This window comes from Phyllostomus discolor, chromosome 2 (genome assembly GCF_004126475.2).
Source record: "Phyllostomus discolor isolate MPI-MPIP mPhyDis1 chromosome 2, mPhyDis1.pri.v3, whole genome shotgun sequence".
NCBI lineage: Eukaryota > Metazoa > Chordata > Mammalia > Chiroptera > Phyllostomidae > Phyllostomus > Phyllostomus discolor.
This window is the reverse complement of record NC_040904.2, coordinates 163,477,644-163,493,839: the sequence shown is the minus strand read 5'-3', so window position 1 is coordinate 163,493,839 and position 16,196 is coordinate 163,477,644. Positions and strand designations below refer to the sequence as shown.

The following is a 16,196-nucleotide window of genomic DNA, read 5'->3' as shown; positions in this document are numbered from 1 at the left end:
AATAATTTAGCTACTATTAAACAAAGAGTACAAACACGGAATCTCTACACAACAGCAGTCTCAACATTTTATTTGACATGGGATACTCAGTACCACTAAGTGTCACTGTATTACATCTAGAAACTGACTTAGGGAAGATTCCAACAAACAAAATCTGTTAGACCACAATGGTTATGTGAACCCCAGAAGACAAAGAAAACTCATGTTTTACTAGGGGTAGATTGTTTAGGTAATGAAATTTGTTTCTAGATTCTGGGTTCATTTTCCATGGTATTATTTAGCATAACAACAGTTTAGCATATATTATTTCATTAGTAGGTAAATCAATGGCCCCAAAAAGATTATACAGAAAGCACATATACTACTATCGTCTTACACTAATTAGCCTTATTGGTTTTGTTTTTAAGATTTTATTTATCTTTAGAGAGAGAGGAAGGGAGGGAGAAAAAGAAAAAAACATCAATGTGTGGTTGCCTATCACGTGGCCCCTCCTGGGGACTTGGCCTGAAACCCAGGCACGTGCCCTAACTGGGAATTGAACCTGCAACCCTTTGATTTGCAGACTGGCACTCAATCCACTGAGCCACACCAGCCAGAGCAGCCTTATTGTTTTATATTAGGGTTTTTGTAAACCACTTTGCTAACTAACAGACTTGAAAAACTGAGGTAGAGACTTAAAAAAAAATAGGCAAAAGATAAGTCAAGAGGTTGAGGTTGGCCTGAATCCTAAGTTATCTGTTCTCACATACCCCAAATAAGATAAAAAAAAAATGGACAACATATGTTTTTATAACTTCTTAAAGTTGTATAACAACTTGCGTATTGTGTAACTGTTGCTAACTGAATCATGTATTTCCAAACATTTCCATACAATGGGTGTTTCTTGTATGTTTATTACATAAATTAATGTCCAGAAATATGAATTTGAGAAATAAGTTCTTAAAATACTATTTTTGTCTAGGAAAATTAAATAATGTTCAGTTTTAAAATTAAGTATATTTTATTTAATAATGTTAAAGTTCAAAATCCAGTTACAGTCTATGTCAAGAACTGGCAAACTTTAGTCCCATGGGCCAAAGCCAGATGGCCACCTATTTTTGTATGGCCCACACACTAAGAGTAGTTTTTACATTTTTTTAAGCCTTTTAAAAATTAATTAGTTAACTAATTAACTAATTTTTAGAGAGGAAGGGAGGGAGAAAGGAGAGAAACATCAATGTGTGGGTACCTCTCACATGCTCCCTACTGGAGACCTGGCCTGCAACCCAGGCATGTGTCCTGACTGGGAATTGAACAGGCAACCCTTTGATTTGCAGGCTGGCACTCAATCCACTGAGCCACACAAGCCAGGGCTGGTTTTTACATTTTTAAATGGTTAAAGAGCCCTGACCTGCATGGCTCAGTTGGTTGAACGGCCTCCAGCAAAGCAAAAGATCACTGGTTCAACTCCCGGTTCAGGGCACATGCCTGGGTTGTGGCTGAGTCCCCGGTTTGGGCACGTGCAAGAGGCAACCAATTGATGTTTCTCTCACACATCAGTGTTTCTCTTCGTATCTTTCTCCCTCCCTTCCCCTTTCTCTAGATACAAATAAAATATTTTTTAAATGGTTAAAGAAATCAAAAGAATATTTTGTGACACGTAAAAATTATATGAAATTCAAATTTTAGTGTTTGTAAATAAAGTCTATGGGAACACAGTAACATTTATTCTTTGCATGTTGTCTATGACTACTTTTGTGGCTACAATGGCAGATATGGGTAGTTAAAATAAAGACCATGCCTACAAAACCTAACATATTTACTATCTGGTTAATTAACATATCCTAATTATGATAAATGTTAGAGTGTATATTTTGTTAATAAGGGTTTTTCTAATGTGACTAGTCAAGTACTAATTTCCTTTTATTTGACTTTAAAAATTTTAAAAATTAGGTTTTCTTAAAATAAGGTTAATTAAATTAGCCCTGTAATTTTCAATACTGTATTTAGCATATTCACCAGGGCACCTTGTAAAATTACATATTGCTAGCCCTCCTGGATTCTCTTGGCTTTGGGGCCCAAGAATCTACATTTAGAAAGCACCTTGAGTAATTCTGATACATTCTGAGAAGCACTAAAATGGAGAGCTTGTATTTCTTCTATATGGTAGACAGTTTATTTTTCAAGTTTGGTACTATAAGACAGCAGTTGTCAAAGTGGGCTCCAGGGATCCCTATTGATCCTTGAGACCCTTTCAGACAGTTCATGGGATTCAAATCATACATGGGTAAAAGATCTATTTAAAGGACAAGATAGGCCAATGCACTATAATAGGGGTATCAAAAGTTCACAGATTTGGTTTTAGATACTATATAACAGCTAACCTTTAACAAACTATCACTTTTCAGATTTTGGTGTAGTATCAAGAAATAAAAACTAGCAAACACAAAACCGAATAAAAAAATAAAAACTTTAAGTACCTGAAAACAAATCTTTCCTTTTCCTATTACATATCTGTGTGAGCCCAGGGTTTCTTCATATACCAAAACAACGTATCATAACAGACTGAATGCAGAAGCAGACATGAGAATCCAGCTGTTTTCTATTAAGCCAGACATTAAAGAGATTTAAAGCTCTTCCCTAATTTTTTTGGAAACTAGTTATTTATGTTATTTTAAAATAAATATATATTTTTAAAATGTCTCCACTTTAATTTCTGATATACTAAATTCACTAAATACAACCAAGATAAAAAAAAACTCTTTGGAGTCCTCAATAATGTTTAAGACATTAAAGAGATGGGTACCAAGACCAAAAGCAGTTTGAGACACACTGCTTTAAGAAATACACAAACAGTAGAGTACCCTGGATTGATCAATCAAAGATCAGGTTAAAATTAATTTCTGGATTTCAGGCTCAGACATGCAGGAACAGCTTTCAAAGAAAGGAGCCAGCTTAAATAGAACAAATAGTTTTGTAGCAAATGACTAAAAACAGATGGGGGTGAGAATTAGGCTGCATCCTAAGTTAAGCAACACATGGCCAAAACTGAGAACCTATCTGGAAGCAACTTCATACAAGCAACTACTTGACTAGAGCTTTAAATCTCTCTAGGCTTTTGGAGGATTCAAGGAACTATTTTGAGCTATCCTCAGAAAAGTTAATAAAGCAAAAACAAAGAAGCAACAACTTGCTTGAGTGACAGCAGGAAACAGAGTTAGAAATAAGCAGAAAACATTGTACGTAACTATGTTTGACCCATATATGCATTTAAAAGTAGAAAAATTCCTGGAAACTGGTAGGCTGTCAAAATCTAATATTGTATTTTGGTCCTTTCCTATTCATTTTCAGATAACATATGATCCCTAAAGCAGTAAACCAATACCAATCAACCCCAAAACACTGATCTTTAAGTATAGGTTTTAAATCTTCATGATGAATTTAGTTTCATCAGTCTGCAAACAAACCTGATAGACCTCAATATGAGTTTAGTCCAGATAGGAAACAGCTACAAGATCCCAAAACGACAATCATGGATATGCTTAGAAATTCTCAAGAAAAAAATTTTTTTTTCTAAGACTGTCCACATCCTGGCAACACAGTGATCTATTTGGAGTATTCCAATGCACATTAATTAACTTTCCACAGTCCCAAACAAAGATGTGTAAACTATTAGCAAACTATGGTTTGACCACAACTTAAAAGGAAACAAAAATAAAGAAAATGGTGCTAGAATAGACATGTTAGTACCAGAATTACCAGAAAAACCATGTTAAAATAAAACCAACATGGTGTTACCCAAGTTTGATAAGGCTTAAATAAACACTACTGACAAGAAATTTGGTGCCAAAATGAATCATTTACAGCAATCATGTTATATTCAATAAGTCATCCTGTTTTATACTATAGTCAGGCATATTCCTGTTTCAAAAAGAATGGTTATGTTCTACTTTTAATCTGAAAAAAATATATAATTTCTACTGTATGATACATTTTAAGCCCCAAATATAATTTGACTAATTTAGCATATAAATCTCCTTTGTCCACTATGTCAGAAAACACTGTATCAGATATTAGTAAGTAATTCCACTCAAAGAAAGCAAGTTGGGTTTTGTGGGAAGTTAGGGCTACAGCAGGGCAACACTATTCCCACAAAGGTCCCAAACCACAAAGCTCAAAAAGTGACTTTTTAAGCTAAATTTTGGTTCCCATTAGACTTTCATAAATTGATACTTATTAAGGACGAATGTAATACTGAATAGAAAAGAAAAACTTTGCACAATTGGGTTTCAAATATATGAGAACATTTAGGATTAAAATCATCCAAATATGAAATAAAGCTAAGAAAGTTATGTGTTTTTAATGAGTTTGTTCTTCTATTCAGTATCCTTAAATCCCTCAGAATACTAATGTAGTGACTCACATTTGGTTTAACTGAAAATCCTAGATGTCTGCCTACAAAGTTTTAGAAATTAAATAAATTTATCTTTTTATAAAACCTTTCCTGAATTGTAACACTCATCTTTCATTTCCAAGGAAGTCATTTAATATTTCTTATCATTTATGTTCCTTAAGTTTTGTTTATCCATTTCCACTTGGTCAGAACCATTTTAATTTTATTTTCTTTACAGTCTATTTTTTCTTTCTAATTCTTCAATAGTTAAGTTCCTTGATATGAACTTCTAGTTTATGAATGTTTGGGCTGGAAAGGACCTTGAGGGGTCACTCAGTCCATCCCTCTACTTTCCACGGTAATTTATAATTGAACAATCTCAGATGGATGAGAAGGTATCAAAAGAAAATGTAAAGCATTCCCTATCAGCATGCTACTTTATTCCACATGAACATTTACATTCACAATTTGCAATTTTCTAAAAATGAAAGTAAAAATTAAAACCCCAAAAGAGGAAGGTGCTCTAAAAAAGCATTTATCAGCTAAAATTGCTCAAACATAAAATTCAACTATCAGGTCTAAAATTAACACACAGAGAAGTTGCTGGCTGCCAACATAAAGTCTTAGTCCCTGGAGATGTCCTCTGAGGTTGTCTTACTTGTAGCACCATTTCACCTGCAGCACACAGTGTGACAAACTTAGACCACCACACCGATAAACTATAATTATAAATGGCAATTACATATGTATGTATTTTTTTACAGGTGATATAGGCTTTAATTCCAAACAGAAAATAAAAAGTTAGGTCTTAATTGAAGGTGTCAACATTATGGGGAGCTACAACACAACTGTCATGTGGACAACAGTTTAATTCTTTAATGTGTAGCTTAAATTGTTCAGGGAATAGCATTTCTGCCTAACAGTTTCTAAAGGAGAATTTCATTTGATGACAAAAAGCATGCATTTATGAAGAAACACTGCTACACTGTTCATCACTCTACACTCATTAAAAAAGAAAGAAAGAAAAAAAGGATGCAGGACCAGAAGTCTTGGGAATAGAGGGGGAAAATTATAATTTTATAAAAATAGGGCCCTGGCCTGGTAGCTCAGTTGGTTAGAGCATCTTCCCAATACACCAAGGTTGTGGATTCTGTCCCAACTAGGGCACATACAAGAAGCAACCAATGAATGCATTAAGTAGAACAACAAATCAATGTATCTCCCTCCTCCTTCCTCTTCCCCTCTCTAAATAAATAAATAAAGTGCCTATTTCTTAAAAAAAAAAAAAAGGTGGGGGCAGGTCAGGGGAGGTAAAGTCCAGAAATTATAGACTGATGAACTATTGTTTACCAGAAAAAGGATAAAATGAATTATTAGCCCCGGCCAGTGTGGCTCAGTTTGTTGGAGTGTCATCTATAAACTGACAGGTTGCAGGTTCTACTCTTGGTCAGGGCACATGCCTGGGTTGCAGGTTTAGTCCCAGGTCCCACTCAGGGTGCATACAGGAGGCAACCAATCTATGTTTCTTTCTCACATCGATGTTTATCTCCGTCCCTTCCACTCACTCTAAAATTAATAAAGAATGTCCTGGCCATGTTGCTTAGTTGGTTGGGATGCAGTTCCATGAACCAAAAGGTGCAGGTCTGATTCCCAGTCAGGGCACATGCCTAGGTTGCAGGTTCAATCCCCAGCTGGGAGCATATAGGAGACAACCAGTTGATGTTCCTCTCTTTCTCTCTCCCTTCCTGTCTCTCTAAAATTGATCAATGAATTTTGGTTTTAAATTTAAAAATAAAATCAGTAAGTATGTCTTCAGGTGAGGATAAAAGAATTTTTGTTTAGTGAATTATTAAAAAGATGGCTTTAAACTACTGGCAAGTAATGCAATAATTTATAAACACTATCATAAGATGGCAAAATAGTAACTAACATCTAACTACATTTTCTTTTGTTGACAGGGTCTCTAGCCTAGGACATATGCAAGTATATGGATGTGTCAGAAATAGAATATATTTAGATTACAACGGCACCTCTTAATACTTCATAAGAAATGTAGGCTAGATGATAAAACAGAAAAGTGTATTCATAAATGAATTTTATCCAAAAGGTTGATTAATGGATTATCAACCTAAAGATAGTGTGTTGATGTTATAGCACTCCTTCATTCTTTATTTTTACCAGTGACCTAAGACAAAAACAGAGGTGTCATATTTATCAAATTTATCTATCAAAGATGCAAAGATAATGAGGAATGCCCGAGAGACTAAGTAACATTATCAAGCTAAAATGATAAATCCAAACTAACAAGATGACAGAGGGATAAAGGTAAAATCCTCAATTACATTTAAAAAATTAATACACAGCCCTGACTGGGGTAGCTCAGTTGACTGGGCATCCTTCCACAAAGCAAAATGTCACCAGTTCACTTCCCGGTAAGGGCACATGCCTGGGTTGTGGGTTCACTCCCTGGTCAGGAAGCATATGGGAAGCAACCATCACTGTTTCTCTCTCACATCAATGTTTCTCTCCCTTTTCCCTTTCCTTCCTTCCTCATAAAATTTTTAAAAATTAATTAATTACACAAATTAATGTGATCTTAGGCTTTAACAATAGAGGTATAGAATACAATAAAAAAAGAGGTCACTCTTTTCTTTACTTTTATTGATCAGATTGTATCTGAGGTGTTATACTCAGACCTAGATAAGAAGCTCTAAAACTTAGGCAACTAAGTTGATGAGGAGCCTAACTTTATTAAAAATGTCACTTAAGGAATTGCTGGAAGACCTTGGGATATTTACCTCAGTAACAGAAGTCTTAATAAGACATAACTGTCACCTTGGTGAGTGTGGCTCAGTGGATTGATCGCCAGCCTGCAAACCTAAAGGTTGCTGGTTTGATTCCCAGGCAGAGCACACGCCTAGGTAGCGGGCCAAGTCCCCAGTGGGGGGCGTGTAAGAGGCAACCACATTTGGATGTTCCTCTCCCTCTCTCTAAAAGTAAATATTTTTTTTAAAATCCTTTTTTTTTTTAAAGATTTATTTATTTTTAGAGAGGGAAGGGAGGGAGGGGGAGAGAGAGAGGGAGAGGGAGAGGGAGAAAGAGAGAAAGAGAGAGAGAGAGAGAGAGAGAGAGAGAGAGAGAGAGATTGATTGATTCAATGTGCAGTTGCTGGGGGTTCTGGCCTGCAACCCAGGAATGTACCCTGGCTGGGAATCGAACCTGGGACACTGGTTCCCAGCCCGCGCTCAATCCACTGAGCTACGCCAGCCAGGGCTTAAAAGTAAATATTTTTTTAAAAAAGGCATAACTGTCAATCAATATTTGAAGGGCTACCATGTTGACAAGGAACTGGGTTTATTTATTGTAGATTCAGGTAATAGGCCAAAAGAGCTTCAGCACACTGTAAAGAATGTTCTAAAAGCAGACATGTTTTGGTACCATGTCCAAAATGGAACAGGGTATCTGTAAAGTTAGGATCTTTTCTTTGCGGCATTCAAAAGTTAAAAGACCTTCCCTCAAGGATTCCAAATATGATGCCTTTTCACATTTCATGAATATACTCAATCCCAAAAGAAGCCTGTTAGGGGTAGGCAATGTTCAAAAATGAGAAACTTCAAAAGTTTTCTTTGACATGTTTGTAAAGAGATGGAAAACTTTTCATGAACTCTGAAATCAGTAACATTGTCAAAGAAACCAACAAATCAATGCTTTTTCTTTTTTAATGAATGTTGCGTTTATTTTTCTCAAAGAAACATCTGCACCTTAACTTTAGTACATCAAGGAATAAGGAACAATTAAACACCAGCCTGCCAACTAGTCTCAAGAAGAGAGCTGTCTTTATTAGGCATTTATATGGCAATGCTATTTGCTCCACCCAAAACTTCCGCTCAAGGAGAAGGCTCCTCCTTATCAGACGTGGATAGGAGGCTGCTCTAACACTGACTCCCTCCTACTGCAGCCTAGGCAAAACTCAGTCTTGACATGTACAAAACAATAACTTGTGAGAACTTCAGAGCAGCTGTGTTCAGGCAGAGCTAGGGACTTTACTTGAGGCAAAGTATACCTTAAGAGTTGGATGAAAAAACAATTTTCATTTTAGGTAAGAAGTGGAGAGAGGAAAAGGAAAGGAGGTACATTAAGGATATCCACCAAGGTTTAAAATCCATGATAAACAAAAATGCTTACAAATTACAACACCGAAACTATCATAGGATGTAACCTTTAATACACAAATTTAAACATGAGCACTCTTTAGCTTTTTGCTAACACTAATGAGAAAAACAAATCTTGCATTTAGCGGTGCCCAAGTCAATGCCAATCACAAATTCTAGGACAGAAGACTAAAACAAGAGATTTTGCTATCTCCTTGGTTATTTTTTTTGTGCCACTGCCAGGCAAACTGTGAAAATGTCTGAATGTCCGTCCAATAGTAATACTCTGAATGTGAACTACAGGAACCAATTCAGTAAGTAATGCTAAAGGATCGGTAAGTAATTGGTCTCAGTGTGCAGCAAGGGCGACTTCCTGGCCAGGAGAAAAAGCTTCAAATGGTTAATACTAAGCAACATATTCTGGTTTCTCTTCACATAACAGCTTTAACAGTATTTCAGGCATTATTGTAATAATCAAGAAGTTATTAATTGACGGTATGAGTTCAATTCATTATTAAATAATTCACAACTATCAAACAAAGGGCAAAGATTTCTCATTTTTCTGTACAGAATTAAGAACTGGTAAGACTGCTTAGTATTGCTGCCAAACTTTTCTTCAGTTTCTTTTCTTACAGACATGTTACATTTCGCAATAGTCTCCACTTACCTTACATCCTCCATATTTAAGTACAAATTGTATTTGATTTCCTCAACTCCTGCCCTAAGATATTATGACATAAACTTAGATTCTGAGCCTGGACAAAAAGGAAGAAACTGAAATTTTCTTACTTTCCTGAAATATGTGTCCGTTTTATTTACACCACTTAACAAATATAAGCTAGCTAAAACTCACTGCAACTATCCATTTAACAACTCTTAAAGAATATGCCTGGGTAAAACACATTTAACAAAATGAACCAGTTTAGTATATTTTTCTGTGCTCAGAATACCTATCAAGGCTGATGTCTCTACAAGAATTATACTATAGTATTGTACTATACTGATTGATTCTTTTAAACATAGGAATCAAGCAGCCTTGCTGAAAAAACTTTGCACACCCCCACAAACCTAAGTTTATTTATGACATAACCCTTAGAGATACTAAAACACCCGTGTTAAGTAGAAAACAAACTTTTAAAGTTAGGAAAGTAGCAACAAGGGAATCTGGGTAGGAGGTGCCTTGGGTAGTAAACACCCCAGTCAGAGACCATAACAAGCAATTCAGAGCAACATATAACTCCTATGGGGCTCCAACTTGGACCGCTTAGTCTCAGGCCCCCATCCCTGAGTTAGGAAGAGATGGTATGTGGGAAGAGGAAGAGAGGAGGAAAAGGAAGTCAAAAGAGATGTGATGAAAGTGTTCTATTTTTCTCCTCAACCCCTATTCAGCACTCTTGTGGCTAGTCACCAGAATGGGTGCCATATCCACTGAAATCAGTATCCTAAGTTTCTTCTGATGTCTAGATTCAAGACCTGTATATATCAGCCATTTCCTTTTCAAACATCTCTCTTACACCTCTGGATTCTTCCATACTCTTCTCAAAGTGATGCCTTTTGGCTACTAAGCCCACCCCTATTTAAGTATTCCTAAACTCATTGACTTAATTTTTCCAAATCTACACTTTTCTGATACCATGTCCCTGATATCCTTTTTTGTAATTCAACCGAAATGCCATGACTCTCATTTCCAATGATCTTTCCCACCTATATTCCCAGCCAAACTCAGTGCCATGTTTTCACCTACTTATCTTTACCTCCTGCTTATTACACCCTGCTTCTTCTAGTGCCAAGCCCCTAACCCCACTCTTTGAGAAGCCAGTTTAGTGCCCCTTCCTTTTCTCCCATTCCACCCTATTCCATGATCCTTCCAGTAGGCCACACTACACTTCCATTCCCTCAGGATTCAACTCCCCTCTTCTTGCCACGCCCTGTGCCCCCCGGGGCTACTTACCCCCAAGTTCTCCCTACACTTCAGGCCCCTGGCCCCGCCTTCCCCCCCCAAAGGAAGGAGGCGGGAGGAGGGAGAGAAGAGGGGCGGCACTCCGCAAGGTAAAGATGATCTCCCATTAGTGCCCATTGCCGCCAATCATAGCTTCCTTCTCTCTTACTGGTCAAAGTTAGCCCATGCCCCACCCTCTTCCTCAGACAGGCCCGGCCACCGCCTCAGCGCCCCCGTCCAACACAGCCTGGGAGGGGAGACCCTGGCCTAGGACATTGGGACTGGCCAGAGTTGAAGGGGAGACTCCCGTCACATCATGGGTTAATTAATGTTAGCAGGACTCACCCGCTGGTAGCTTCGTCGCCTCCCGCCCGCCCGCGCTCCGTCCCACAATCTGTCTCCAGCTCCTTCTTTCCCCCCTCAGCGGAGTAGATACTTTCCTCTCGTCCGGCCAGGCGCGCACACCTCTCGCGAGATACTGGGGGTTGGGGGGGTGGGAGTGGAGGAAGTGCGAGATCCGTAGGCCCTGAGTTGGAAGGGGGCCGAGGGGCGGGGCTTCGGGAAAACGTTTGGGCCAGAGTTTTAGTGGCAGGGCTAGGCAGCGTGGCTGAGCGAGTTCGGGACAGATAGATCACACGTGTTGGCTTGCGGAATGTAGGGGAAAAGAAAAAGAAAGAAAAGGAATCTTCACAGGTGCCTGTAACTGTGGAGATCCAACAGGTGAAGTATATATTCTAAGGAATGAAATTATTTCAAAGGAGCTCACTTTAAAAATGAGACAAAATTATACCTTAATAAAGCTGATAAAAAGAAAAAAATAGAGGAAAAACCTGAGGGAGGTACACAGGGGATTCAGGGTTCCAAACAATCCAACAGTTTGCATTTTCTTCTTTGCACGCAGAGTAGCATCACTGTGGCAATAATTTCTGCTGTGTGTGTGTGTGTGACTGTAAAGCGGGGAGAGGGAAATTCAGCTGCAGGAACTGGCAACTTTTTAAAGTATGTGCGTGTTGCTTCTACTCTCCTCCAGGTCATTACTTCCTTAATGGCAAAGCAGTTTAAAATTTCCTTAGCCCTAGAACCGGAGTGAATATATCAAAAAGAGCAAGCCCTCAGCACAGCAATCCTACCTCATTTAGTCCTATGGCCTTAACTGAGATGCTTCTCTGAGTCTTTTTTACATTAGAGTTAGCAGTCCCATTTTACTTAAGGAATTGTAATGATCAAATGAGATAATATACAGGGTCCTGCAGAAGTCATGCCTGCTTGAGTGTGATTGGTAGGGTAATAACATGGGTATAATAATTTATAGTTTTAATTTGAACATTTCACTGAAAATGTCATGTGGTGTGCTTGAGCGTGATACTGTTATGTTACAGAATTACATGCTTGTGATTTTGTAATAAAAGAGGGGCATTATTTGTGCTGGACCCTGTATATGAAACTGCTTGAGAATTAAAAATCACTATGTTTATTACTCGTCAAGCATTTTAACAAATACTTAATAGAACTTGTGTAAAGCACTCTTCTAGGCATAGAGAGAATAGCCTAACAGGCCAGGTTCCTGCTCTGGTATAATTTATATTTTAGTAGTGAGGGAGAAACAGTTAATAAGACAATAAACACAAATATTTCAGTTAGTAGAGAGTGCTTCAGGGTAATGAGGCAGAAGGTGATAGCAGTGGAGAAGCAACTTTACTCCTGGTGTTGAGGGAAGTTCAGTTTGAAGAAGTAACTTTTGAACCAGGAGTTGAAGGATGATGAGACAACCTGGGGAAGATTTGGGTGGAGATATCAAATGCAAAGACTGTATTAACATTTTGCTTATATGAGTAAATAGAATAAGAAAGATATATGGAGAGGGCCAGGAAGAATAAGGGACAGAAAAACTTTTCAATGGAGACAGGAAAGTTGGTGGCTTCAGAAAGTAGGAACACCATGGGAAGGCAAGTGTGAAAAATATTTATACAATGTTATACAAGGGACTAAGAGATAAAGTCTTGCCAGGGAAAAAGCAATCTGTAATGACACATTTGTAGTATTTCTCATATCACTATTAAAAACTAACAAAAGTGCCCTGGCTGGTGTGGCTCTGTGGATTGAGTGCTGGCCTGAGAACCAAAAGGTTGCTGGTTTGACTCCCAGTCAGGGCACATGTCTGGGTTGTGGGTCAGGTCACCAGTAGGGGGCACATGAGAGGCAACCACATGTCAATGTTTCTCCCCCCTTCCCTTCTCTCTAAAAATACATGAATAAAATCTTTTTAAAAACTGTAACAAAAAAATTTCTCATGGTTACCAAAATGGTAAATCTTGTTATTTTTTCTACCACAACTTTTAAAATGTATATATATAATTATAAGGAGAGTTGACTCAAAATATTGCCTATGGAAATTTCTTTTCCCTCAGGTAATTCCTGCAGTTTTGTATTACTCAGTTTTTTAAATTTCCTGCCTAGGATCTCATCTATCCTCATAGCACCTTCTGAAAGGTAGAAAGAATACAGGTGATTTCTCTTAGGTAGCAAAAGTGACACCTAAGCATAGAATCATTTATGTACTTGTGAAGTAAATTGAGAAAAGTTGAGAGGAGTCTTGGCTTCCAATCTACTCTTCCCTAAAACGATTCCTGCTTAAAAGAATACAATGATAGGAAAAGCCCCTCGAGTCCTGGCCGGCGTAGCTCAGTGGATTGAGCGCAGGCTGCGAACCAAAGTGTCGCAGGTTCGATTCCCAGTCAGGGTACATGCCTGGGTTGCAGGTCATGACCCCCAGCAACCACACATTGATGTATCTCTCTCTCCCTCCCTTCCTTCTCTAAAAATAAATAAAATCTTTTAAAAAAAGAAAAAGACCCTCAATCTAAATGGGACATTTGTATATAACAGAGGTGGCATTACAAATCAGAAAGGAAGGGGATTCTACAAATTGTGCTAAAATAATTGGCTATTACTCTCTCCATACAAAATAAAAATAACCAACACTTAGAGATCTTACTATGTTCCAGGCAGCATTCTAAGTGTTTTACATGAATGTATTAATTTTTTCCAAATTTATATCTCCAACCTATATCTGTCCCCTAAATTGCAGTCTGATATCTCCTACTGCCTACTAAATCTGCTTGGATATCTAATCAGTATTTCCAACTTACAATGTTCAGATTCTTCCTCTCCCACAAGTGGCAGTCCCCTAGTCTTCCCTATCTTAGTAGAGTTACCTCCATTGTCCCAGTTGTATTTTTTTTTTAAAGATTCCATTCATTTATTTTTAGAGAGGGAAGGGAGGGAGAGAGAAAGAGACAGAGAGACAGAGAGACAGAGAGACATCAATGTGCGGTTGCTGGGGGCTCTGGCCTGCAACCCAGGAATGTACCCTGGCTGGGAATCGAACCTGGGACACTTTAGTTCCCAGCCCACGCTCAATCCACTGAGCTACGCCAGCCAGGGCTCCAGTTGTATTTTTGAAATTGAGATATAATTTACATGTCATAAATTCTGCTTTTAAAAATGATTTTTATTCATTATTTTTATTTAAAAGCTTTATTAAAAACTCATTGATTTTTAGTAAATTCACAAAGTTATGCAGCTATCACCAATATCTAATTCCAGAACATTTTATATCCCCCAAAAGAAACCCCATACTCACAAGCAGTCACTCTGCATTTATCGCCTACCAATTCCTGGCAACCACAAGTTTACTTTCTGTCTTTGTGAATTTGTCTGTTAATAGACATTTTATATAAGTGGAATCATATAATATGTGGCATTTTGTGTCTACATTCTTTCATTTAATGTAATGTTTTTAAGGCTCATTCATGTAGCATGTATCAGTAATTTATTCCTTTCATGGTGGAATAATGCTCTGTTGAATGGATATACCAATTTTTGTTTATCTGTTCATCAGTTGATGGGCATTTGGATTGTTCCCACTTTTGGGCTATTATGAATAATGTTGCTTTGAACATCCATGCACAAGTTTTTATGTAGACATTGTTTTCAATTCTCATGATATATACAGAAGACTGGAATTGCTGGGTTATATGGTAAGTCTATGTTTAACTTTTGGAGAAACTGCCAAACTGTTTTTCAAAGCAGCTCTATTGTTTTCCATTCCCGCTAGCAATGTATAAAGGTTCCAGTTTCTCCATATCATCACACCAACAATTTTATTGTCCATCTTTCTGATTTTAGCCATCCTATTGCATATGAAGTGGTATCTTAGTGGTTTTAATTTGCATTTCCCACCAAGAGTGCACAAGGATTCCCTTTTCTCTACATCTTTGATAACTCTTGTTTGTGAGATAATTTTTTTCTTTTATTCTTCAATTACAGTAACATTCATTAGGTAATTTTTGTATATGGTATGAGGTAGGGGTCCAATTTCATTCTATTGCAGGCAGATACACAGTTTCTCAACACCATTTGTTAAAAAGACTTCTTTCCCTGGCTGGTGTGGCTCAGTGGACTGAGTGCTGGCCTGTGCAGAAAGTTGCCAGTTAAATTCCCAGTCAGGTTGTAATTGGAAAAGCTGGTGTTCGTGCTGTCTGTCACCTATCAGACCCAATAAACAGAGACAGGGATTGAATCTATGGGTGCTTTATTCAGATGACCTGGTGATCTGAGAAGATCTAAGAAGGTGGGTTTGTACCCTAACAGACCGTCTTAAATTCCATTTTAAAATGGCTCTTTTTATAAGGAGAATGAAGTGTAGGTAAGGGTTTGGAATTCTGAAAAAAGCTAATTGGATTTAAAGAACTGCAGCATTCTTGCCCTGTGTGGTGGTCTTTAGCTGTGCTCCAGGTGGTGGTCTTCAGCTGTGTCCTGGGCAGTGGTCATCTCACTTAGAGTACAGTGGCTCGGATACCTTCTTAAATTGCTTGCAGTCCTCCTTAGGCATAAAGAGGGAACCGCTTATGGTCTCCTGGAGTCAGGGTGGGTCATACATTCAGTTCCTGGAACAATAGCTTTTACATGCATGGATTACTAAGCTTATTAGCTATTAAACTAAAATTTTCCAACTTTCAAGTGTCCATCAAGGGCACATGCCTGGGTTGTGGACCAGGTCCCCAGTTAAGGACAAGCAAGAGACAACCATGTATCTCTCACAACTGATGTTTCTGTCCCCCTCTTTCTCCCTCCCTTCCCCTCTCTCTAAAAAAGTAAATAAATAAAATCTTTTTAAAAAAAGACTATTCTTTCCCCCATTGAATTGTCATGGTACTCTTATAAAAATTAATTGGCCTTAGCCCTGGCTGGTGTGGCTCAGTGGAAGGAGTGCTGGCCTGCGAACCAGAGGGTCACTTGTTCTATTCCCAGTCAGGGCACATACCTGGGTTGTGGGCTGGGTCCCCAGTGGAGTGCATGTGAGAAGCAACCACATTGATGTTTCTCCCCTGTCTTTCTCCCTCCCTACCCCTCTCTAAAAAATAAATAAATAAATAATTTTTAAAAATGAACTGACATTAAGTACTTGGACTTATTTCTGGAGTCTCAATTCTATTCCATTGTTCTATATGTCTATCCTTATGCCAGTGTCAAAAAGGCTTGACAACTGTAGCTTTGTAGTAAGTTTTGAAATCAGGAAGTGTGAGTACTCCAACTTTGTTCTTCTTTTTCATGATTGCTTTAGATATTCTGGGTTGCTTGTATTTCCCTATGAGTTTCAGAATCAGCTTGTCAGTTTCTTTAAAAGAGCCACCTAGGATTTTGTGGACAAAAAAGGGGCCACATGCTGATC

General features: G+C 38.0%; 1 protein-coding gene across 6 annotated transcripts in view; it reads right to left on the bottom strand.

Annotated features, from left to right (window-relative positions):
* Positions 1-10,916, bottom strand: part of ATF7 (activating transcription factor 7) — a 96,961-nt gene extending 86,045 nt beyond the window's left edge. Inside the window, exon 1 of one of the 6 annotated variants that reach the window (XM_036018912.1) lies at positions 10,808-10,916. The gene's annotated coding sequence lies outside the window, so the exon portion shown is untranslated. Of the gene's footprint in view, positions 1-9,190; positions 10,397-10,474; positions 10,554-10,807 lie in introns of those variants that run through there. The other 5 variants (XM_036018914.1, XM_036018915.1, XM_028533471.2 and 2 more) reach the window with 5 other exon arrangements.
* Between the last annotated feature and the right edge of the window lie 5,280 nt (positions 10,917-16,196).